The sequence below is a fragment of the Pelophylax lessonae genome (genome assembly GCF_965119305.1).
Source record: "Pelophylax lessonae genome assembly, chromosome: 6".
Taxonomy (NCBI): Eukaryota; Metazoa; Chordata; class Amphibia; order Anura; family Ranidae; genus Pelophylax; species Pelophylax lessonae.
Genome location: NC_138773.1, coordinates 94,957,367 through 94,982,127, shown reverse-complemented (window position 1 = coordinate 94,982,127; position 24,761 = coordinate 94,957,367). Strand labels below are relative to the sequence as shown.

At 42.5% G+C, this 24,761-nt stretch overlaps 2 protein-coding genes across 3 annotated transcripts in view; one reads left to right on the top strand and one right to left on the bottom strand.

The window, feature by feature from the left end:
• CHLSN (cholesin) overlaps nucleotides 1-24,761 on the bottom strand; it is a 693,214-nt gene that overhangs the window by 235,336 nt on the left and 433,117 nt on the right. The window lies entirely within an intron of this gene.
• The window catches only part of GPR146 (G protein-coupled receptor 146), a 96,741-nt gene that overhangs the window by 49,140 nt on the left and 22,840 nt on the right, over nucleotides 1-24,761 (top strand). Inside the window, exon 1 of one of the 2 annotated variants that reach the window (XM_082261870.1) lies at nucleotides 8,501-8,689. The exons of the other annotated variant lie outside the window; for it this stretch is intronic. The gene's annotated coding sequence lies outside the window, so the exon portion shown is untranslated. Of the gene's footprint in view, nucleotides 1-8,500; nucleotides 8,690-24,761 lie in introns of those variants that run through there. 2 annotated transcript variants of the gene reach the window in all.

The following is a 24,761-nucleotide window of genomic DNA, read 5'->3' as shown; positions in this document are numbered from 1 at the left end:
CTAGCTGCATACATGTTGCTGCATACAAGTCACCAACTAAAAAAATAGGGATAAAGATGACAGCCTTGTAGACTGAATCTTACAAAAACAGAATAACCATAAACACATCATGTAATTAAAATAAAAGTTTGGTTTAAGAGCCGGTTCACACTATTGCGAGTGCGGCGATCGCATGTAATTCGGAGCGCACTGCTCCTTCATTACATGCGATCGGAGGTGCGGATGAAAATTCAGCCATACACTTTGTATGGCTGAATTCGCACTGTATCCGCACCAAACTCGCACATGACCCTTTTTTCCCGCCGCATCAGGATCGTATCGCACAGTGGTTCACACTTGTGCGATCCGATCCTGTGCGAACTGTCAGATCGCACTGCGATATGCGATCAAACTGGGGGTGTCGTTAACATTTAATTGACACCCCCTGCGTATCACATATGGCAGTGTGAACTGCCAGATGTGCGGGTGCGATGCGGGAACAGGCTGCGAATTCGCAGCCTTCCCCCATCGCACAAGTGTGAACCGGGACTAAGAGCCGGTTCACACTACTCCGACTTGGGACACGACTTGTGTGCCCTCAAGTCGCCCCAAGTCTCTTGTCATTACAAATTCAATGTAAATGAATGAGAGCCATCTTAATATGCAATCCTGAAGTCGCTCCGACTTTAGAAAAGGTTCCTGTATAAGACTAGCCATACATGATTTATTTTCTCTCGACCAGCAGCTTGAACAAAAGAAAAATGAATTAATTCCCCCATTCACACACTCAATGTGGATGGGGGAATCCCTCCCGTGGAGCTATTGTATTCTGACAGCGTGGAGGCTTCCCCTCCATCAGAGTACACTCATCAGCACCAATGGCTATAGCTGGCAGACTGGTTATACACAAGTTGATCGAGAGACTGACTTCTGTACAACCAGCCTGCCCATAGATGGATTAAAATTCGGTCAGTCCCTGCTAAACCGGCCAAATTTCAATCCAGTTTATGTGTATATAGGATTACGTGAGCAAGGAAAACACAATCTATACAATAACATCATATCTTGAAAGAAGCATTGAATGGAACATTTTTACAATCTGTTCTTTGTTGTGGTTCACAATATACAGGTTACGAAGTGCTTACTGTATGTGATAAACCTCTGAACTGTCATTTAAGTTTGTTGAAGGGCTGCAATAATTAAAAACCAATGGCTAAATCCCTTTATGTATATCCAGCTCTTATTAGAGGGACCTGCCTTGCTTGTTTAGGAAAAAGTAGACATGACTTGCCAAAATATGGGGAAATTGAACTTGGAGTTTGTGATGAGAAGGGTGGGCTTAAAATGCCATAAGTTAAAATACTATAAGGTAGGACTGCTACTATAAAGCTAATTTTATTTTCATTTACATGGATGTTTGGTGGCCCATTTCATTTTTATGGAATAATAAAGGGAGCATACAAACAGCTCATGAAGACAATACAAGGCAAAGGCTACAAAAAAATAATAGTAATAAAAAATAATAATAAAAATATACTGTATATCACACAGTCTACAGTATATCTTGGCAAATAGTGACTCTGTAACCTTTAAGTCAAGTTTGTACAGTGTCTATTATTACGGTTACCTGTGTTATTAGATGTTCTCCTTCCCTCTACACTTACCTTTGATGTCTACACTCTACTTGTCTGACAGCCAACTGACATCTATCACACCCTCTTCAATACAACATAAGTGGGGGAGATATTGCTACATGTAGCCTGTCATTTACCTTCTATCTCAGCATATTACAGGCGACTTTTGAAGATAAATGAGCAGACTCTTTCATTCCTGAAGATTTTTTTTTTCTACTGAACACAATAAGACGTTATCTACTAATCATTCTTGCTAGGCAGGAACGTCTGGTTTAGCGGAGGCTCCAGACATTACATTTCAATGGCTATACGATCCAAACTGAGTAACCACACAATCCCACTGCTGTGTTTCATCTGCTCCAAGTGGCGGCTATAAAGAAAACAGTTCAGGATTTGACAGGAAAAACACACTGGGCATCATAATTAAAAGTGTCTGAAGGAGGTACTGTCTCCTACCCCTAGTAAAGAGTTACTCCTTTTCATTTTCTAAGGGGGGGAAAGGGGGAAGAACATTGGCTGTTATGTGCTATATACACAGTTCAGACATTGTTATACATCAAGCCTGCTGGTTTGACTTGCCTATGGGCCAATCTCACATGGAATATGTCAGAATAGAAATATGGAAGCTGCCAATGCTAACTTGTTATTTAAGGTTTAGGGTTGTTGTCCTTATTCTTGGTTTACAATATAGCGAGTCAATAAAAGCTGGCCATATACTGATCAAAATTCAGCCATTGTAGCAGGGACTGAACGAATTTCAATATTATGCCTGATACACACGCAACGATTATCGGCCGACCGATCGGCCGACTTTTGTCCAGTGTTGTTGTGTTGGTTGAAATGTGCTCTAGACTGCACATGAATTTTCTCGGCCAACAAAAATCTACTTCAGAAGTGATGTCATGTGATGGTTTACTTTCCGTGTGTTTTTTTCTTCTCTGAGCATGCCCAGTCTTGCTCATCAGATTTTTGTCTGCCAAAATCTGTACTGACTGACGGAAAATCGGCCGTTGTGGTGACGGCCAACAAAAATTTTATAGCCTGCACACCAGATTTTTTTCGGCCGGAACAGTCGGAGTCGGTTGTCGGAAGCATCATATTAACCACTTAAGCCCCGGAAGATTTTACCCCCATTCCGACCAGGGGGTATTTTGCGATTCGGCACTGCGTGACTTTAACGGACAATTGCGCGGTCGTGCGACGCTGTACCTAAACGAATTTGACGTCCTTTTTTTCCCACAAACAGAGCTTTCTTTTGGTGGTATTTGATCACCTGTGCGATTTTTTGATCACGCGCTATAAACAAAAAAAGAGGGTCAATTTTGCAAAAATAACAATATTTTTCACATTTTTTTATATGAAATTCCCCCAAAAAAAAATGTAAAAATCAAAATTTTTTAACATTTTCGGCCAATTTGTTTTATGCTACCTATGTTTGGTAAAAAAAATCGCAAAAAGCGTATTTTGATTGGTTTGCGCAAAAGTTATCGCGTTTACTAACAAAGGGAAAGATTTTTGTCATTTTTGTTGTTTTTTTTTTTAACGCGTAATGGCGGCGATCTGCGATTTTTTTTGCGGTACTGCGACATTGCGGCGGACAGATCGGACCCTTGACTGACATTTTTGACACTTTTGGGGTTACCAGTGACATTTCTACAGTAATCAGTGCTATATATATGCACTGTTACTGTAAAAATACACTGGTAGTGAAGGGGTTAACTTTATTTGGGAGGGAGGGGCTGTGTGTGTCCCTAGGGGCGTGCTTTCTACTGTGATTGGCTGTGGCTTCAGCTGTAAGGACACTGATCAATGGATCTACATAGTAGATCCATGTGATCTGTGTCTTTGCAGCGAGGAGAATGACAGGCAGCTTGTTTACACAAGCTGCCTGACATTCCCCCTCTCCCCCGCCGATCGCCGAGTGACCGGCGGACATCGGGTCCGCTGGTCACACGCGCGGGGGGGTCCGTGACCACGCGGGAGCGCGCCTCCGGGGGCGCGCGCTCGCTCCCTAGACCCTCACAAGCAAGCAACGTAGCCCTACGTTAGTTTGCCTGTGAGGGGCTGACCGCCGACGTAGATAGTCGTGCGGCGGTCGGCAAGTGGCTAACATGCCGAAAATCGGCCGATCGGACGTTGGCCGAAAATTCACGGCCAACTATCAACGCGTGTGTACAGGGCATAAGTGGGCGTCTCCGCTAGAGAGAAGTCAATCAGCTGCAGCCTTCTATCAGTGGTACTTCTGTTAGAGTATAATTTTTGAGGTGGAGAAAGAAGGAGGCGGCGGTTGGGTTTGGATGGTGGAATTTAGCTGGTCATACACTAACAGATTCCTCCATCCACACATATGAGGTGGATGAGGGAATCTGTTAGTGTATGACCAGCTAGGGCTCATTCACATGGGCACAAAAAAGGCTGCATTTAGATGCGCACAATGCATAGTTTTGTGCACATCTAAATGCAGCACTATAGTAGTATAGAAGCAGTAAATTATAGTAAGGGAAACCAGCCCTTCTGGCGGTGTCGCTCTCCTAAGATCCATATAGTTCTTAGTGCTTCTTCCTGCTGAAGCCCCCCACCCCCACCCCCTTAAATTACAGTAAAAGCTAGTGACATGGTGGTCAGCAGGAACCTCCAGTGAGAGCTGCAAGGGACCATGCAGGTCGACACTTACAGAGGTGTTCGTTCCTCTTTGCACTTAAGAAGAAATGTTCCCAGGGTTTATACTCTTCTTTTACTGTTATTCCTTGATTTCATACACTGTCAAAAGTATTGGGACGCCTGCCTTTACTAGCACATGAATTTAAAGGATAAGTCCAGGCAAAACCTAACTAACGCTAAACCTGCTCTGTGTCACTTTTTAAACCTAATCTATCTAACCTTGTAAAGCAAAAATCACTGTACTTACCTATTCTGCAGTTGATCTGGTCTGGTCCCACGCTGAGCTGTCAGCAGTGGCTTCAGAGTGGAGGCGGATGTCGAAGAGGCACTCGACAACGGAAGCCCCATAGTAAGTCTATGGGTGTCATCACTTCCCATTTATTTCACAGCTTCCACCGCTGGAGACCGGACCAGATCGGCTGCAGAAAAGGTAATTACAGCGATTTTTGCTTTACAGGGCCAGATAAATTGGGTTTAGAATGTGGCACAGAGCAGGTTTAGCGTTAGTTAGGTTTTACCTGGACTTATTCTTTAATGGCATCCTAGTCTTAGTCCGCAGGGTTCAATATTGGGTTGGCCCACCCTTTGCAGCTATAACAGCTTCAACTCTTCTGGGAACACTGTCCACAAGGTTTAGGAGTGTGTCTATGGGAATGTTTGACCATTTTTCCAGAAGCGCATTTGTTAGGTCAGGCACTGATGTTGGATAAGAAGGTCTGGCTCGCAGTCGCCACTCTAATTCATCCCAAAGGTGTTCTATCGGGTTGAGGTCAGGACTCTGTGCAGGCCAGTCAAATTCCTCCACCCCAAACTCGCTCATTTTTGTCTATATGGACCTTGCTTTTTGCACTGGTCCAAATCATTTGATGGAGGGAAGGATTATGGTGTGGGGTGGTTTTTAGGGGTTGAGCTTGGCCCCTTAGTTCCAGTGAAGGGAACTCTTAAGGCATCAGCATACCAAGACATTTTGGACAACTTTATGCTCCCAACTTTGTGGGAACCGTTTGGGGATGGCCATTCCTGTTCCAACATGACTGTGCACCAGTGCACAAAGCAAAGTCCATAAAGATATGGATGAGCGAGTTTGGGGTGGAGGAACTTGACTGGCCTGGCCACAACCCGATAGAACAAAGATGGGATGAATTAGAGTGGAGACTGCGAGCCAGGCCTTCATGTCCAACATCAGTGCCTGACCCAACAAATGCGCTTCTGGAAGAATGGTCAAACATTCCCATAGATACAGAAGAGTTGAAGCTGTTATAGATGCAAAGGGTGGGGCCACACAATATTGAACCCTGCGACTAAGCCTGGGATGCCATTAAAGGATAAGTCCAGGCAAAACCTAACGCTAAACCTGCTCTGTGCCACATTATACCTAATCTATCTAGCCCTGTAAAGCAAAAAGGGAACTCTTAGAGCGACAGCATACCAAGACATTTTTAACAATTTCATGCTCCCAACTTTGTGGGAACAGTTTGGGGTTGGACCTTCCTGTTCCAACACGACTTTGCACCAGTGCACAAAGCAAGGGCTATAAAGACATGGATGAGTGAGTTTGGGGTGGAGGAACTTGACTGGACTGCACAGAGTTCTGACCTCAACCCGATAGAGCACCTTTGGGACAGCCTTTCCAGAAGAGATGAAGCTGTTAAAGCTGCAAAGGGTGGGCCAACTCAATATTGAACCCAACAGACTAAGACTGGGATGCCATTAAAGTTCATGTATGTGTAAAGGCAGGTGTCCCAATACTTTTGAAAATATAGTGTACATGTACAGTACTACAGAAGTAAAGCTAAATAAGGGAGAAAAATACATTTTTTTTTCCATTCAAATTCTTGCGTAATCCAATTATGGCAGAGAAGCAGAAAAACATGAAAATACCATGGTGTGCTATAGAAAGATAAGGGAATGAATGCTCAGGGCTAACAAATTTCCAAATCTTATCTGTATTTTAGTTCATATGTAGACTTTCCTAGTCTTCAATTCCTCTGCATGCCTATACCACATTATCAACATACGTTGGCTGCTAGGAACAATACTTGACATACCGAGTGTTATTTTCACTACAATAAAGCCGAAGCACATACACCACCAGGATAAGTGCTCAGTGGAGGTCAGACAGTGTTCCTGTTTTAAACAACAGCGGTTGCACAATCTTATCGTGCTGCCTGCTAGCATTCTTACAATGCCTTGCATGCTTTACTAACGTAGCAGCAGACAGAATCAAAATTGTGGTTTTTGTGACTGATATATGAAATACAGAACATATTTGTGAACAAAGTCATCTTTAATTTATTATAATTATTACCAAAATGTATTTTCATTTTATTGAGATACACACTGCTGACAAATTCCACAGCGCTATATATAGTATAGTATATATATATAAACCACCAATCACAGCAGTCCCTGTTCTACAGGTATTAACAATGTAATATTCCTAATGCAGTCAAAAGAGGAACTTGCTCACACAGCCTAAAGCCAGATTCGGGTGTCAGATAAATATTGCGAAACCATATGAGGAGGTTTAAAACAGTGACAGTAAAGGTTGTATGGCAGGCATAGTGAAGACTGCCGCCATACTACAAGAAGCTGTCAAGTCAAAGAGTGTTGCTTTATTATAAGAGGCTGTTAAAGACTAAACTCAGAATAATTTAAGGCTTGCTCCCAAATATCAGATATAGGGCCACTTGGCTTACAATAAAAGCTGGATTCTGGTATAAAAAAAAAAAAAAAACATTTTGGGACATTTGCTGTGTAAAAATAAATCACCTCTATTGGCAGGTGTAATATGTGGGCGCTGTTGTGTCAGTTAAAACTTTAGGGCTAATTTATATTTGCAGCAGCCCTTGCAACCCATCTAAAAAACAATCCATGGTGGAATGCTTTTCAGAGGGGGTTGACAGGCGGCTGGGAGACGATTTACCACCTCCTCACTCTCTGTTTTAACCCCCTTAAAAGTCAGTACCACTGCGCCGCAACTGCATGCATTACACACGGTTGCAGGGAGGTTGCGGTGGAGCCACATTCACTTGAATAGGCCATTCTTCTTGGAGGTACTGTCTGCTGAATGAGACAGTGGTTCTTGTGCGCTCTCTCTATGTAGACAGTGGATCTCGTATGTTCTCTCTACAGTATGTAGGCATTGGGTTATATATGTTCTTTCTATATAGGAAGTGCATCTTGCATATTTTCTCTATGTAGGCAATGCATCTTGCATTTTTTTTTTACTATGTAGGCAGTGCTTCTTGTATGTTCTCTCTATGTAGGCAGTAAATATTGCATGTTTTCTGTATGTAGGCAGTAAATATTGAATGTTTTCTCTATGTAGGCAGTGAATCTTGCATGTTTTCTCTATGTAGGCAGTGAATCTTGCATGTTTTCTCTATGTAGGCAGTGAATTGTGCATGTTTTCTCTACGTAGGCAGTGAATCGTGCATGTTTTCTCTATGTAGGCAGTGGATCTTTTATTATTCTCTATGTAGGCTATGCGTGCTCAACCTGTGGCCCTCCAGTTGTTGCAAAACTACATTGCAATGCTGACAGTTACAAGCATGACTCCCAAAGGCATGATGGAACTTGTAGTTCTGCAACAGTTGTAGGGCCACAGGTTGAGCTCCCATGATGTAGGCAGTAGATCATGCATGTTCTCTCTATGTAGGCAGTGATTTCCTAACATACAATAACTGTACAATATGCTGGCATTACATGAAAGAGTAAAATTATAAAACATAAGCTATATTCTGGTTGCTGTGGGTTGCAGCACAATGCACTGCCATATGAATTTCATTTTCATGCATTTCTTTTAACACAGATTATCATAAAAACAATCAAATGATAATCAGTTATCACTTAGATCTTGTGTGATTTCTAGTAATGGAAGATCAGAAGCGTAGGAAGCATTTTTAGGTTCCCCCCCCCCCTGGTTATCTAGTCATTAGGGTCCCATTTTACAAAGCATTTAAAAGGTCTTCATGTTGGCATAATACTGTGGTTTTTCAGGAAGGGTCACATGCTCCCCCCTCTCTTTAAAGCAAACAAAAGCTTTTGGCTGGCTGGGGAAGCCTAAGGGCAACGATCAGGCACCACCATTAATGCCCCTTAACCCTGCTGTCAGAATCATTTAGAGCTATGATTAGGGGAGAGCTTGTTTTTGTAATAAAGCTGCTAGCCAATCAGAGCTGCCTGGCTAAAGCCTGTGAGGATTGTGTGTATACGAGGTCACGTGTGTACACAGTAAGTTTAGCAGTGCCAGGAGCTGGGCTCCAGTCCCTGTCAGCACTCTCATTGTAAGCCGTATTATTCTATGCCTTCTGTACTGAAAGATCTGAAGACCTTTGTCTTCTCCAGTCTGATGTGCAAAATGTCCCTCTCGTCTGAGCTGAAGGAAGCAGACTCCTAGCTGGAAATGCCAGGTGAGTCTATCTTTAATGTCCATCCTGGAATAGAGGTTGCTTGCGTGCTGTATGATGGTGATAATTAGGCTTGAAGTGATTGTAGCCGTATTAGTCCACTTGCAACAAAAACAACAGAGTATTGTTATCGGAAGTGAAATAGTTGAGTGTTAGAATTCAATGAGCTGTGAAGAAGCAAACATTCTGAAAGATTGTATTGAAGATTTAAACGTTAGTGCAAATAAAAAAAAGTATGACGGACAGTACTCAGATGTTTTTGGTGATAATCAGCAAATAGTTTACTTAACCAACACAGGGATGACCTACCGCCGGTTGCAGAGACACCAGTTTAGGTTCAGCAGTTGCCACTTTGACAGCACTCAGATGTTTTTGGCAATAATCAGCAAATAGTTTACTTCCCAACACAGGGTTGACCCACCACCGCTTGCAGAGACACCGGTTCAGGTTCAGTATAATTCTCTATGTGCGACATCGCTCAACATCAAGATTCATTTCCTTTTCTGTTCTGACTGTGTACATCTCTGTGCTCAGTCCAATCTCAAGGTGTGAAAGGTGCATGAACTTTTTTTGGAGCTGTGTCCCGTGTTTTTGGCCCCATAAGCTTTAATGTAAGCGACAGTGATACAAGCGGTTCGGTGTATTTGTGCGCCTGGACACCTGTTCTCTGTTCAAGCCCAAAGGGGCTGTAAAAATGTTTTACAATGTAAGTTCCCCTTTTCAGAAAAAAATAAATAAAAGGTGAACTAAAACCCTACTGCCCACCGCTGTACTTACCTGTATGGGTAATGAGCTGCCAACGCTCACGTAGATGGTGTATTGGCTCGGAGATTTGAAACCCCCGCTCATCTTCCCCTCCTTTCTGCAGCGCTTCTTGGATGGAGCAGGATGATTCTGAATGCTCACCCCCAGCACAGAGAATTGCTGAGAATCATCCTGAAAGTCCTGCAGAAAGAAGGGGAAAGAAGATCGGGCATTTCACATCCCAGAGCCGCTAAATTGACTGTGTGGGCACTGACAGTTCATCACCAAGAGATGAAAAGAAGTATAGCGGGGACTAAGGGGGTGCTAGGGGTGAGCGAGGGTGTAAGTTCATTTTTTTCTGAAATAATAAACTAAACCCTTAGGAGGAAGCAGTTCTTGTTGCTCATAGTATCGGACGGCTCCCCTTTTATATACCTAATGGGGCAACAGAAGGAAGAATCGTTTTTTTCATTACGCCCTTTACACATGGCTTATTTATCATCTGCAGATACCGAGGCTTGTTTAATAGGGAGTTATGCCTATGAAAATAAATTTTTATTATGAAACCAAGTCAGGTACCAGATTGGTAGCCATTGCCTACACCAACACTTTTCCAGGTTCTCATTTTCATTGACATGCTTGCAGAGAAAAAGAACAATCCCACATTTTTAGTTTGGAAATATTGCTGCTTGACAACAAAACTCATTTTCGATGATATACAGCCCTGGGCATTAAGACATTAAGGCTTGCTTTGTCTGCAGAATTCTATAATCCTTATCTACAGCTGCCCTGGTTGCAAAGGAATTATTAGAATTATCGAACCGCAGCCAACTACCATTGTGTATTTTGTGAAAACAGTTATGTAATGTATTGAGATGTACTTCTGATATTGCATCAACATAGAGCTGTACCCTAATAGAGGCCTAGCAGATTTGCCTTAAGGCTTAATTAGTGTTCTGTAATGGTAGATCCAGGAAGTCCCCCCTTCCCGTTATTGTCCCCTGTCACCCTGCATGATGTAAAATATCCTTGGATCGCTCTCATTCACCAGAGACCTGAGCAAGCCCCTTCTTCCCTGTGTAGTTGGCAGGTATCTCATATTTTATAACACAGTCCTGAAATGTTTATATGTGTAAAATGCAGAAAATGTGTATTCTGCTGTTTTGGTTACGGTTTCTAATAGACAATCTACAAATAGACAGTGCATAGTACTTCTTGTTATACACATTGGTTATCATTTTTTTTTAATCATTGTACATAAACATTGGAGAGTACTGATTCACATCTGTATGTTGAGTGTAATTTCCATTAACTTTTGTTATTCTGTATGTATACATGCTGCACAATACCATTTCTTTTAGAGTTTGCACACATGGGCGTTTTTTGGCATTCATTGGTGTATTTCTGTGCCTGGGATTCACAGCTTTTGAATACAGCTTACCATAGTAATGAATGGCTGTATGCAGGTATATGGTGCTACTTGCATAAACCTGCAAATGTGTAAAGCTGTATGCCTCTGAATGCATACTATCCACGTCCACGGCTATCCAACCATAGGCAGGTTTACATAAGTAGATGCATAAACCTACATACCGTACCATTGCATACAGCCATTCATTACTATAGTTGGCTATATGCAGCAGCTGTATATCCTAGGTGTGGAAATATGCCACAATTTATGGTATATGACAAAAAGCGTCAGCATGCATGAGCCCTTATGTCTGCATGGTGCCACTATTCTTGCCCCCTAGAATTTGCTACGAGCATTCTCTTTGATTAGTGTGCACATTTACAAGCCCCTCTCCCACTGCCATCTTTTTAAGCCATGTCCTTTAACCACTTGCCGACCGCCGCAAGTACCTATACTGCGGCGGTCAGCCCCGGCCAGGCAAAGTGACGTATATATACGTCACTAGCCTGTCACCAGCTTGTGAGCCAATAGCGAGCGAGCGTGCGCCCGCCCCGGCTCGTTCCCTAAGAAGTCAGTGTATGTGACCGGCGGACTCGCGATCGTTCGCCGGGAAGGGAGAAAGGCAGGCGGCTAATGTAAACAAGCCGCCTGTCATTCTCCCCTGTGTAAAAATGGAGATCAGACGGTTCTACTATGTAGGACCGTTGATCTGTGTTTTTACACTAGTAGCCATGTCCCATCACAGTTAGAAACACGCCCCTAGGACACACTTAACCCCTCCCTCTCCAAAACAGTTAACCCCTTCCCTGCCAGTGTCATTTTTACAGTTACAGTGCATATGTATAGCACTGATTACTGCAGTAATGTCACTGGTAACCCCAAAAGTGTAAAAAATGTCAGTCAAGGGTCCGATCTGTCCGCCGCAATGTCGCATTCCCGCAAAATAAAATCGCAGATCGCCGCCATTACTCGTTAAAAAAAAAAAAAACACCAAAAATGACAAAAATCTTTCCCTTTGTTAGTAAACGCGATAACTTTTGCGCAAACCAATCAAAATACGCTTTTTACGATTTTTTTTTTACCAAACATATGTAGCATAAAACAAATTGGCCGAAAATGTTAAAAAATTTAGATTTTTACTTTTTTTTTTGGGGAATTTCATATAAAAAATGTGAAAAATATTGTTATTTTTGCAAAATTTACGCTCTTTTTTTGTTTATAGCGCATGATCAAAAAATCGCACAGGTGATCAAATACCACCAAAAGAAAGCTCTGTTTGTGGGAAAAAAAGGACGTCAAATTTGTTAAGGTACAGCGTCGCACAACTGCGCAATTGTCCGTTAAAGTCACGCAGTAAAAAAATCGCAAAAAAAACCCTGGTCAGGAAGGGGGTAAAATCTTCCGGGGCTTAAGTGGTTAAAAGTTGTAGACACCCATTTTTTGTGCAGGGTGGGTCACTTCCATATCACTCTTATAAAGAGTTCTCCTAGGTTGACATCTCTCTAGCTTTTATTGAGAGTCTATACTATAGCTATAGATATTAGATCTGCCATTGCGGACTTGTTTTTTAGGGAGGAGACGGCTCCCAGGCAGTCAAGTCTGAAAAGTGAACTTCTCCCCTGCATACTTTCCCCAGCTTAGTAGCTTGACAGGTTACTTGCTGTATTTCAAAGAATACATTTGATTGGTTGCAACAGGTGACTGCTCAAAAGTGTGCAGTTTCAGCTCTGATCCTTTCATTTGAATGGATGCATTACCATTCATTTCTGTGTAAAACAGCCGTTCCAAAATCAAAAGTAATACATGCAAAATGCACATAAAGTGGTATGGAACTTAAAAATTTAAAGCAGTATAGTTTCCTTTAAAACCCACCGCATTAACAATGCATGTAATACACACCTGTATCACATTATAAAGTATTACAAGTTACAAGGGCACCACAGCACATTAAAAAAACATGTGTGCAGTTGTGTTAAAAAGGAACATATTTTCAAAGGCACAGGTGTAAATGCACTCTCAAGCCAGCAATGGTGTCCCTAATACATTTACAGTCATGATTTGACTTTATGGCACCTACTGATATAAAATTACCCTTGCATCTCATGGCGACCAGCAATCATTTGTCTGTATGCACATCCCCTGGAAGACCATTTTAAATGGAAGAAGTAATAGGCCATAGTTTGTCTTCTGGCTCTAAATGAATGGACTTCCATAACGCATGTTAACATGTAGTAAGGCTTCCCAATGGAAGCATTATTGTGAAGGGGCCCCCAAACAAAAGCAGGTAGTTGGAATTTCTAAATAAACCAGATTGTCTCACCCCTTTTAGGCCCCTTTCACACATACGGTCCGTTTGTCCGTTTTCATCCATCCGTTGACGGATGAAAAACGGACATCAATGCATCTCTATGTAAAAACGGATGACAAAGGATGATCATCTGTTAACATCCGTTTCCGTCAATGTCCGTTTTTTTGGAACGGAAGAATGCCCTATTTTTCATCCGTCAAAAAAACGGATTGGATGAAAAATGGATGTAAACGGACAAACGGTCAGTTTTTCATCCGTTTTTGCATTGGTAGTGGATGTAAAAAAAACGGATCAAAAATGGATCAAAAACTGATACATTTTGACGTGACTGAACTGATGAACGGACCATATGTGTGAAAGGGGCCTTAAGGTGTCAGGTCTTCTGACAAAGATTTTCAGAGCACAGGGTCTCTCCAACTCACAAGGACTGATGTACAAGCTGCTACAAATGTAGAGCAATCACCAAATCTGGCCCGCTACCAGATTTTACTCGGCCCGCAGCAACTCTGGTGTTATGGGAGCTTCCGATATGAAAGGTGGACCCTGATCAGAGGGGGCTCTGATGTGATGGGGGTGGGGCTTTTCATGTGAATGGGGGAATGGGACTCCAATTGAAGTGGGGAGCTCTGATGTGAAGGGGGCTTCTGATGTAAGAGGGTGAGATTGATGGAAGGAGGGGGGTGAACCTGATGTAATGGGGGGCTTCTGATGCAAGAGGGTGACATCGATGTAATGGGGGGCTTCTGTTGTGAATGAGGGACTCTAATGTGATGATGGGCTTCTGATGAGAAAGGGGGGGCTTCTGATGTGAAGTTATTTCTTGGAGTGTGTTTATTCATTCAGTAAACTTCAACCATTCATTTAGTCTCCATTCACACTGGTACGACTTGTCAGGCGACTTGGTCAGCCTGACAAGTCACGCACCCATAGTGTAGTACAGGAACGGTTCTAATAGGAGCGACACAAGTCGCTCCGACTTAGAAAAAGGTTCCTGTACTACTTCGGGGCGACCTGGAGCGACTTGCATAGACATTCATTTTATGAAGTCCGTGCAAGTCGTGCTGAAGTCGCAGTGCACGCGACTTCACAGGTCGCTCTGGAAGTCATGCCGCTGCAGTGTGAACCGGCACTTATAAAGCTGTTTTTTTTTTTCAGCCAACAAATATTTGAAAAATATACAATGTGGCCCTTGTACTGAAAAGGCCTGAGACCCCTGAGCTATAGGAACCAATTAGGTTTAGGCCGCATTCACATTTGTGCTGTTTAAAGTAACGCACAATAGGTACTTGTGATCAAATGTGCTGCCATTGCTATAGAGCACCAAAATGTTGTGATTTGTTGCATTGGATAAATGGTGCAGGTACTTTTTATGCGTTGCAGTGCGTTGACATCCCTTTTAAAAAAAATGAGCAGTCTTACCACAACACATGTAACACCCTGCAACAATGTGAATGGGCCCTTAATCTTTTAAATTGAAGGGTTAACCTAATTAGCTTTTATTATTAACATTATACATTTTTTTTGTTGTACATTAGTCATAGTGACATGACCAGAATTGTTAAGAACTAGGGCTCATTAACAAAGCACGCATTTCCACAACACAGCTCAATACAATGTGCAAACAATGTGTGTTGTGGTGCTCTGCAAAAGAATGCAGCATGCGCTCATTTTTTGTCCGATAATTTGTATTACATTTTGTATGAACTGCTTAAAAGTGGCATACCTAAGCACACGGAAATGCACTTGCTGCAGTGCAGTGTATCATGGAGTGAGCCAGTCATTAAAGCACAATAGCCAAAAGCAACCAACCCGAAATCACTTTACTAACATAAGTTCAGTACAACAGGATGGCTGCAAGCAATACTGCAGATAGCACTTTGTCTCCATAAAATTGACTTTAAGTCAACAAACCTGGACCGGCAGCATATTTTCAAGCCGCAATGCCTCGCTCTGGTAAGAACAGGCTCTGCTGACATAATGAATGTTTGAACCATGCAGCTTGCTAAGGGCAATCAGGGGTGAATAAACATTTTAAGTGTTTTGCTCCTTGCACTTTTTTCCGAATAAGGCCACAACTATTTATTCATTGTATGATTTTACAGTTGCAGCCAGGAGACACGCATCTGAACATGTGGAACAAGTGGCACTTTATGAATGTGTCAATTTTGCTGACCCGAAAGCCCACTCCTTTCTAGCAAAGCTGTCCCCATATCACCAAAGAGCTGTGACGGGTGCAGAAGGCTATCTAGATAAGACAAACATATCTGAGGCAAGCGTAGGGTAGGAGTCAGCACTATTCCACTATGAAAGAATAATGAAAGTGAACCCTCTGATATCCCCTCCATGCTGTCCTGGACAGTTTACAGGTGTAATAAATCCTTGTCATGGATTGCTTTCCCTTCCTTCTGCTAAGAGAGACGTGCGGGGATAAAATGACTTTCCTAATGAGACATGGAGCCGCAGGCCTTCATCTGAGGCCTTTGCCCTTCCGGGCAGCCTGGACCCGTGTCTGTAAACAGATCTGAGGATTAAAGTCCTCTCTGCAACATAGTAATCATTCAAGCATTTCTAATCGCAAAAGGCTTTGGACAGATTGGCTGCTTCGCTTGAAAAACACAGTGTTTGACTTGTGCGGCTGAATGTCCAACTCCATTAACCCCCCATGTGAAAGAGGCCTGCAATGATAGAAGATTTAGGTTGAAATTGCAGAAATGTTTTTACTGTAAATTTACAATAAAACTTTTTTTTAAATAAAGAATTCCAGCTGATCTGATGCTGTATGATACATACATAGGAAAAAGCCACTTTGCGGCAGGCCTGTTTGGCCTTAAGAGCCCTGTTACCCTCTTTGTGTGTAATGCACCCATTTACACTCACCGGCCACTTTATTAGGTACATCTTGCTAGTACCGGGTTGGACCCCCTCTGCCTTCAGAACTGCCTCGATTCTTGTGGCATTGACAACAAGGTTTTGGAAACATTCCTCAGTGATTTTGGTCCACAGTGACATGATAGTATCATGCAGTTTCTGGAGATTTGTCGGTTGCACATTCACACATCCCAAAGGCGCTCTATTGGATTGAGATCTGGGGACTGTAGAGGCCATTGGAGTACAGTGAACTCATTGCCATGTTCACAAAACCAGTTTGAGGTGATGTGAGCTTTGTGACATGGTGCATTATCCTGCTGGAAGGAGCCATCAGAAGATGGGTACACTGTAGTAGTCATAAAGGAATGGACATGGTCAGCAACAATACACAGATAGGCCATGGCGTTTAAATGATGCTCAGTTGGAGCTAAGGGGTCCAAAGTGTGCCAAGAAAATATCCCCCACACCATTACACCGCCACCACCAGTCTGAGCCATTGAGGCAGGATGGATCCATGTTTTTATGTTATTTATGCCAAATTTTGACCCTACCATCTGAATGTTGAAGCTGCAATCGAGACTTAGACCAGTGAACATTTTTCCAATCTTCTATTGTCCAATATTGATGAGCCTCAGTTTCCTGTTCTTAGCTTACAGGAGTGGCACCTGGGGTGTGGTCTTCTGCTGTAGTCCACCTGCTTTTAGGTTTGATGTGTTGTGTGTTCAGAGATGGTATTCTGCATACCTTGGTTGTAATGAGTGGGCATTTGCGTTACTGTTGCCTTTCTATCATCTTGAACAAGTCTTCCCATTCTTCTCTGACCTCAACAAGGCATTTTTGTTCACACAACTGCCGCTCACTGGATATTTTCTCTTTTTCTGACCATTTTCTGTAAAACTTAGAGATGGTTGTGCATGAAAATCCCAGTAGATCAGCAGTTTTTGAAATACTGAGACCAGCCCATCTGGCGCCAACAACCATGCCATGTTCCAAATCCCCTAAATCCCATTTCTTCCCCATTCTGATGCTTGGTTTGAGCTTCAGCAAGTTGTCTTCACCACGTCTAGATGCCTAAATGTATTGAGTTGCTGTCATGTAATTGGCTGATTAGTAATTTGTGTTACCGAGCAATTGAACAGGTGTACCTAATAAAGTGGTCGGTGAGTGTATGTGGGTTGCGGTACATTACGGCAGCCCATTAATTTTGAATTGGCTGGAAGAGCTCTCTTAAAGCAGCAAAGAATGCATTTGTAGTGTTTTAGGCAATGCAGTGGACTACAAGGCTCAGTATATTGGCAACTTCTATATGTGATCACTAAAGCTAGAATTGTTTTGTGTATGTACATATAGGAGTAAAGCACTGAGTATTACAGCTGTACAGCAATTGCAGTGATCTCTAGGGGTGTGCGCTGACATCTGAATGAAGTGTATAGCACCGCTATTCTAAATGTCATACAATGTCCACAGTACCACACAAAGGATGGTAGTGCTCGGGCTGATTGCTTACCTCAATTCCTCTAAAAATTGTCAACCATAACATTCATTATGTTGGCAGCTACTGTATGTGTGCATTAGGGTGCTAGCCTAATTGCAACACAACGTGCACAGTATCAAGTAGGGGGTAACATGCAGTGAAGCCAGCCTAAGGCCTGCTTCACACGGCTTCAGCTTGTCTAAGAGCAGTGTGAACAGCAAGCTTTGACAAAGCATTTGCGGAGCTTTCAGCAAGCTTTGTTGAAGCTATTAAAGTACCACTTTGCTCCAATGTGTAAATGTTGAACACAGATCTGAACGGGAGTGCTGCTTGCCACTTTAAACAAGCTGCTAGCAAACTTCAGCACTTCTTGAAGCTTGTTGAAAGCCTGCTAGTGGCAAAGTGGCAAACAGCACTCTGATTAGAATCTGTGTTCAACATTTACAAACTGGAGCAAAATGGTACTTTAAAAGTTTCAACAAAGCTTACAGAAAGCTCTGCAAACTCTTTGGAAAAGCTCTTAGACAAGCTGAAGCCTGTGTGAAACAGGCCTTAGGGAAACCTATGATCAAAGGATCAACATGGCAGACAATTAGCATTTTCGCAAGGAGGTCGGTGATTGCAGCCTGTTGTGATAGGTTTCTCTAAGGACTGTTTCACTCGGGCTTCAGCTTTTCCAAAGAGTTTCTAGAGCTTTCAGATGGCTTTTTTTGAAACTTTTAAAGTACCATTAAGCTCCAGTTTGTAAATGCTGAACACAGATCCTAATTAGAGTGCTGTTTGCCACTTAAAACAAGCTGATAGCAGGCTTTGACAGGCTTCAAGAAGTGCTGAAGCTTGCTAGCAGCTTGTTTAGAGAGGCAATCAGCACTTCCATTCGGATTTGTGTTCAACATTTACACACTGTATTTAAAGCGGTAGTATACTCCGCCATTAAACTTCTACCTACAGGTAAGCCTATGTTAAGGCTTACCAGTAGGTAAAATTAATATCTCCTAAAGCTGCATGGTTTAGGAGATATTCGCCCTGTATGCAGCCGCTGATACCAGTGGTGCATGCGCTCTGTAGGTCCGGCTCCTTGCCGGAAAGTAACTCCTGCGCGCATGCGCGGGAGTGACGTCATCGTGGCTCCGGCCACTCACAGCGCCGGAGCCGCCGAACCCGGAAGAGACGTAGAGGAAACATGACAGTTCCCTCAGTGGTGTCCGGGCGACCGTGTCGGGGCTTTGTTTTAAGGTAAGTATTTTATAATGAGCTAGTATGCGATGCATACTAGCACATTATGCATTTCTCCTGCAGGTTTTTTTTTTGAGTATACAACCGCTTTAAGCGGTACTTTAATAGCTTCAACAAAGCTTACTGAAAGCTAGGCAAACTCTTTGGAAAAGCTTGCTGTTCACACTGCTCTTAGACAAGTTGAAGCCCATGTGAAACAGGCCCTAGGGAAACCTATCACGACAGGCTGCAATTACTGACCTCCTTTCCAAAATGCTAATCGCCTGGCATGTTGATCTTTTGACCTCCATACTTTCTAAGTTGCTGACTCTTAACAACTGTCCAAAAAAGTAAACCTGTTCCAGATCAAATTATTAAACCTGAAGCAAGAGGATCAACATGGCAGGAAATGGCATTTTTCTCAATGAGGTCAGTTATACCTTACTGTAAATGCTTTTCTAGTGATAAGTTTCTTTTAAGTTAACACTTTTCAGAGGTTCCTGCCTTGAGGCAAATGTTTAATGTGTTATTCATCACATTTTTACTCAAATCACACTGAGATCAAACCCAGCAAGAAAGCAGATAGCAAAGGGATTAGTAGCAAATGATTTCCTGCTCTGAGGGTGGTAGGGGTTCATGAACGTCTATGGTTTCTAGGACAAGCATTACAAAAATCCATGGTGTCATAAAGGGAAAATGACATCAAATATTCAGTATAATGTAGTAGGCAGCAGGCACTTTTGGGGTGGTCAAGGAGTTTAAGAAGCATTAAAGTTTATGTGAATGCTAATGATCCTCCATCATTCAATACAGTATAAATCATTTTGGGATTACATAATCCTTTTTTTTTTTAATATATGTATATTTTTCAGGGCTGGTGAGGGCCGGGGGCTGAGTCTTGTTAGGAAGATCAGCAGTTTCCATTGGTCCTACTTCTTCTCAATGGAAATGGAATGTAAACAGTCAGGCACAACAGGACTGGGAAGGGGGCATGTCTTTATTGCCTGAGGGCAGATAAGCTGAATAATGCCAACAGAGGATTGCAATCCCTGTCTATATAGATGTCGAAAAACAACAACAAACTCCCAGCTCACCTACCAACCAGCCTGCAAAAAACAAATTATCCTGTCTAATAGTTCACATTAAAACCAGGGGCTTAGTTTGCACACATTTGCAAATATATACGTAAGCTGCAGAGCCACTTTACGGCATCCTAGTGTACTGCAGTCCAAACTCTATAAATTTTGAGAGTCTCCAAAGCACATATAGATTGAGGGCAGGTATGCCTGGAGCGAGCCCACCCTACCCTTAATGCCTCGTACACACGTTCAGATAATCGTACGAAAATAATCGCTTTCGACTTGATCGCACGATAATCTGATCATTAGTACACAGCTTTCGACAGCCAATCACGACAGATCGTCCAACAAACACGAAAACTTCAGTCGTACGATAGCCTAGCAACCGACAATTGTTTAATCAGTACAGTGTGCGTCCGCTAAAAATCGATCGACAGGACCGCGCATGATCAGAAACACTAAAATAGCATGGAAAAAGCCTGGCTGCCATTGTTTTTGTTTTTCACCATCTGATACGTAGCTAAGCAACCAGGAAGCTTTTCCGGAATCGTACGAAAAAAATCCTATGTTTATGTGCATTGTTGAATTCGATATTAGTATCATGCAACAAAATGCGAACGATAAGTCGTCCGATTATCTGAACGTGTGTACGAGGCATAAGGCCTCATGCACACTGGACGTTTTTACATTTTTACGTTTTTTGGCATCAGATGTTTTTTTCTGCAGCCAATAAACTCCCCAGCATGTTATCCTATGTGTCAATGCACACATAGGCTGTTATCAGCAGTTTTTGGCAGGGGCGTTATCTGGCTGGAAAAAAACCCCCAGAACTAGTGGGTTTCGAGAGGAGTTTTTTTTAGCTGTAAACACGCTCTAATGGCTGGAATACACGATAAGAAAATCAGCCGAAAATTTTCGTTCAGCGAGCGATCGGCCGATATTCTACTTGTTAATGCCTAGCCATCAATGAGCATTATCGATATTGTGAACGAAAAATACCGTTTGAAAATTCTGTTGTCTCGTTTGCGAAAGAACGATATTCTATACGTTGGTGTTGAGGTCGTTCAGTTTAAATCTGTATAACCTCATCAAGCATGCCCGAATGTTGGCAACGTTTTCGACCGACGAACACTGTTTTGATGGTCGGCGGGCAACGGTCGGGCGATATTCGGACCGTGTATGTTGGCAACGTTTTTGACCGACAAATACTTTTTCAAAAGTCGTTGGTCGAATGATCGGGCGATATTCTAATCGTGTATTCACACCATAACTCTGCTAAAAGCTGAAAAACGCCAAAAAACACTGAAAAAACTGTGTTTATCAACATTTTGAGCCATAAGCTTTTGTGGAAGTATAATTTTTGCTAAAACAAGCTAAAAAACGCTACTGCAAAAAAGCTGAAAAGCTTCTACAGCTTTCTACTGAGATTTTGAGAACATCTAGTTTGCATGAGGCCTAAAGGTACAGGAATGCATTGAACACCCAGCAATAGCACAATGGAAGCAAAGGTACCCAGTGTGTCCCCTAACTAAAAACCCAACAGCTCTGATGAGCAAACTGGAGGAAATGTCAGAGAACTGACCATGCCAGGACGAAATCTGCTTCCATGCCGGCTGTGGTCAGAAGGCTACAGGAACGGGGGGTAACTGTCAGGATCACCAAGTCATTTACCGCAAAAGAATAAATACAAACATTACCAGCTAAATTTACAAAGCGCAATATGCATGTAAAAGCACATATATGGAATCCTAATTTTTGGGATAACACACTGTAATATGTGGGGAGCCCGGGATCACCAGCCAGCTGACTTTGTAAAGGAAAACTGTCTACTTTTAAAAACCTGGAAAAACGAAATAGCCCATAGCTTCTGGTATACAAAAACAAAACTCAACCTGCCTATTACTCGTCCCTTGACAGGGTTTTTTAAGTCCCCACCAACTCCAGGGGCCCGAAGGGTCATAAGAGCTCAGCAACCATGTATTAAGGCCCTTACACACGATAAGAAGATCTGAAGTAAAACTTTGTCCGACCGATCTGCCGATTTTCAGGTCGTTAGTACAGTGCTTTTGACAGCCAATTAAGAATTTTCGTATGACAAAAGCTGAATGTGCAGGGTATAAAATTTTTATCGTACGTTAACCACTTTACCGCTGAGTACCGTAGTACTACTGCGGCAAAGTGGCACGATCCCGTCTGACGACGTAGACCTACGTCGCCAGACTCCTCCCCTGTAGGCGGAGCTCCCGCTGTTTTCATTCACAGCGGGAGTCGGGCCAGGGGAGGAGCAGCGGCGATCGCCGCTGCTCTGCCCCGATCGTCAGGGAATCCAGTTTGGAGATCCGCCCGCCTGTGTAAACAGAGCGGGCGGATCTCCTCAGTGACAGGGAGTGACAGATCGGAGTGTTCAGCATAGCTGGACATCCGATCTGTCCCTGTCTCACACAGTCACCCCCCCCCCCCCCCCACACGTCAGTAAGCACCAGGCATACATTAACCCCTCCCTCTCCAATAAAATTAACCCCTTCCCTGCCAGTGTCATTTTTACAGTAACAGTGCATATTTATAGCACTGATTACTGCAGTTATGTCACTGGTACCCCCAAAAGTGTCAAAAATGTCAGTCAAGGGTCCGATCTGTCCGCCGCAATGTCGCAGTCCCTCAAAAAAAATCGCAGATCGCCGCCATTACTCGTTAAAAAAAAAAACACCAAAAATGACAGAAATCTTTCCCTTAGTTAGTAAACGCAATAACTTTTGCGCAAACCAATCAAAATACGCTTATTGCAATTTTTTTTACCAAACATGGGTAGCAGAAAACAAATTGGACAAAAATTTAAAAAAAAATTGGTTTTTACATCTTTTATGGGGGGAATTTCATATAAAAAAATGTTAAAAATATTGTTATTTTTTCAAAATAAACGCTATTTTTTTGTTTATAGCGCAAAAAGTAAAAATCGCACAGGTAATCAAATACCACCAAAAGAAAGCTCTGTTTGTGGGAAAAAAAGGACGTAAATTTTGTTTGGGTACGGCATCGCATGACCGTGCAATTGTCAGTTAAAGTCGCACAGCGCCGAATCACAAAAAGTGGCCCAGACGTAAGACAGCAAAATGCTCTAGTGGTAAAGTGGTTAACACAAGACCCGATTTTAATTTAATGAGTACAGTTTTTGTTAGAAAAAAATCCTAAGAGCAAGACTACACATGCTCGGAAATGAAAGAATACATACAAAACAATTCAACACATGACATCACTTCTGAAGTTGAATTCTATCGTACGAGAATTTTCGTATGTTCAGTAACCTCTTCACTTTCTATAGGAGACTAGCATGCAACAAAAAATGGACGAAAATTAGTCCGATAATCTGATCGTGTGGACAAGGCTTAAAGAGGTTGTAAACTCAAAAAAAACCCAAAAAAACCTGTAAGACAAAAGGCACATTGAGCTAGTATGCATCGCATACTAGCTCATTATGAAATATTTACCTTACTACGAAACCCCCACGGTGCAGCCTGCTCAGCAGTGACACAGCCGACATTTTTGGCCGCCCTAATTCCTGGATCACGTCATCAGACCATCTGATTGGCCGGAGGTGCGATGACATCACTCCGCCGCCATTGATGGCACAGGGCTCTGAAGGAACGGCACCGGTGGCCTTACTATAGGCTTACCTATAGGTACAACCTACAGCCTCTTTAAGTCATAAGCCAGTCCACAGTTCTAACACAGCTGTGTCCTGCTTCACTCTAACACATAGACACTTGCTGACACCATAGTGTTCCTTTTCAGGCCTTTCCTGCAGACACAATAACCCTTTCAAGACCAAAGTCCTTGTAGTCAGGGTTTAAGGCTCTTTCCCACCCGGAGTCTCTCTTACTCTCTGAATTCCGGATCCCATTTAAAGACCTACCAAACTTGGGAAAACTCTAAGTCAGTTTAATACTTTCTTAGCAGAACCTCTCACTGTGCATGGGTGGGAAACCCTGAGTACTCCAAAACTATACTCAAACCGTCCCCCTGACAGGCACCACAACCCAAATAGCGGGGAAACATACCAGACCTCCAGGATGAATCCCTGGCATCCTATACAATACACACACATAATTAATATATGTGTTATGATTGTTCTGCTGTGTTGCAATGCATAACCACGTGTTATAGTACATTGTGTTAGGTAGTCCAATCATTCTAAATTAGCAAAAACACCACAAGCCAGGTTTTAGCTGCGTTTATTTTATCAAGTTATGGCTATGTTGGCTCGATGAAATGACACCACAATTATTTTGCGCACTTTAACAATAGATGTAGCCCATTCACACTACTGTGTTCACTTAGAATGGCAATGCATGCTACATGCATGTGTGCGATGCAGTGCTATTCATTTGGAATGGCCCCAATGCACCTCATCGATGGACGCTGCAGTGCATTATAAGGTGTGGCGTGCTGCAGTGTGGTATATATCCAGAAATGGTACCAGCCCCATTTTTGGGGCGTCATGCAGCTTAATTAAATGAATGGGCTTCCTTGGCGTTAAGCGTGCTAATGTACCGCAACGATGTGAAGAATGCAAAATTGTTCAAATATAATTGACTTTGTAACAAACTGCCTTTTAAAACTGAAATCCGAGGACAAGAGTATACAACGGTTCAAAATAAAATGTTATGTCACTGGTAAAAGCACACTCTGGGTATAGGTAATCTTTAACAGCTTTCTGTTTTTTTGGCAGATTGCCCCTTGTTTTATTATTCTGTCAAATGTCTTTCTTATGGAAACCTGCTGCAGTGGTGCAGCATTAATATTTAATCAAATGTGGATTACACAATAATTTTGGGTAAAGTGTGGGGAGTCATGCAGACTCAAAATGCCAAGGTCTCTAACCAATAGGTGATTGAGAATACCAGCACAGGTAAACTATGCTTCTGGTATCCAATTATGCTGACCGTACCATTTACAACTATCTTTCAAAAGCCAAAATT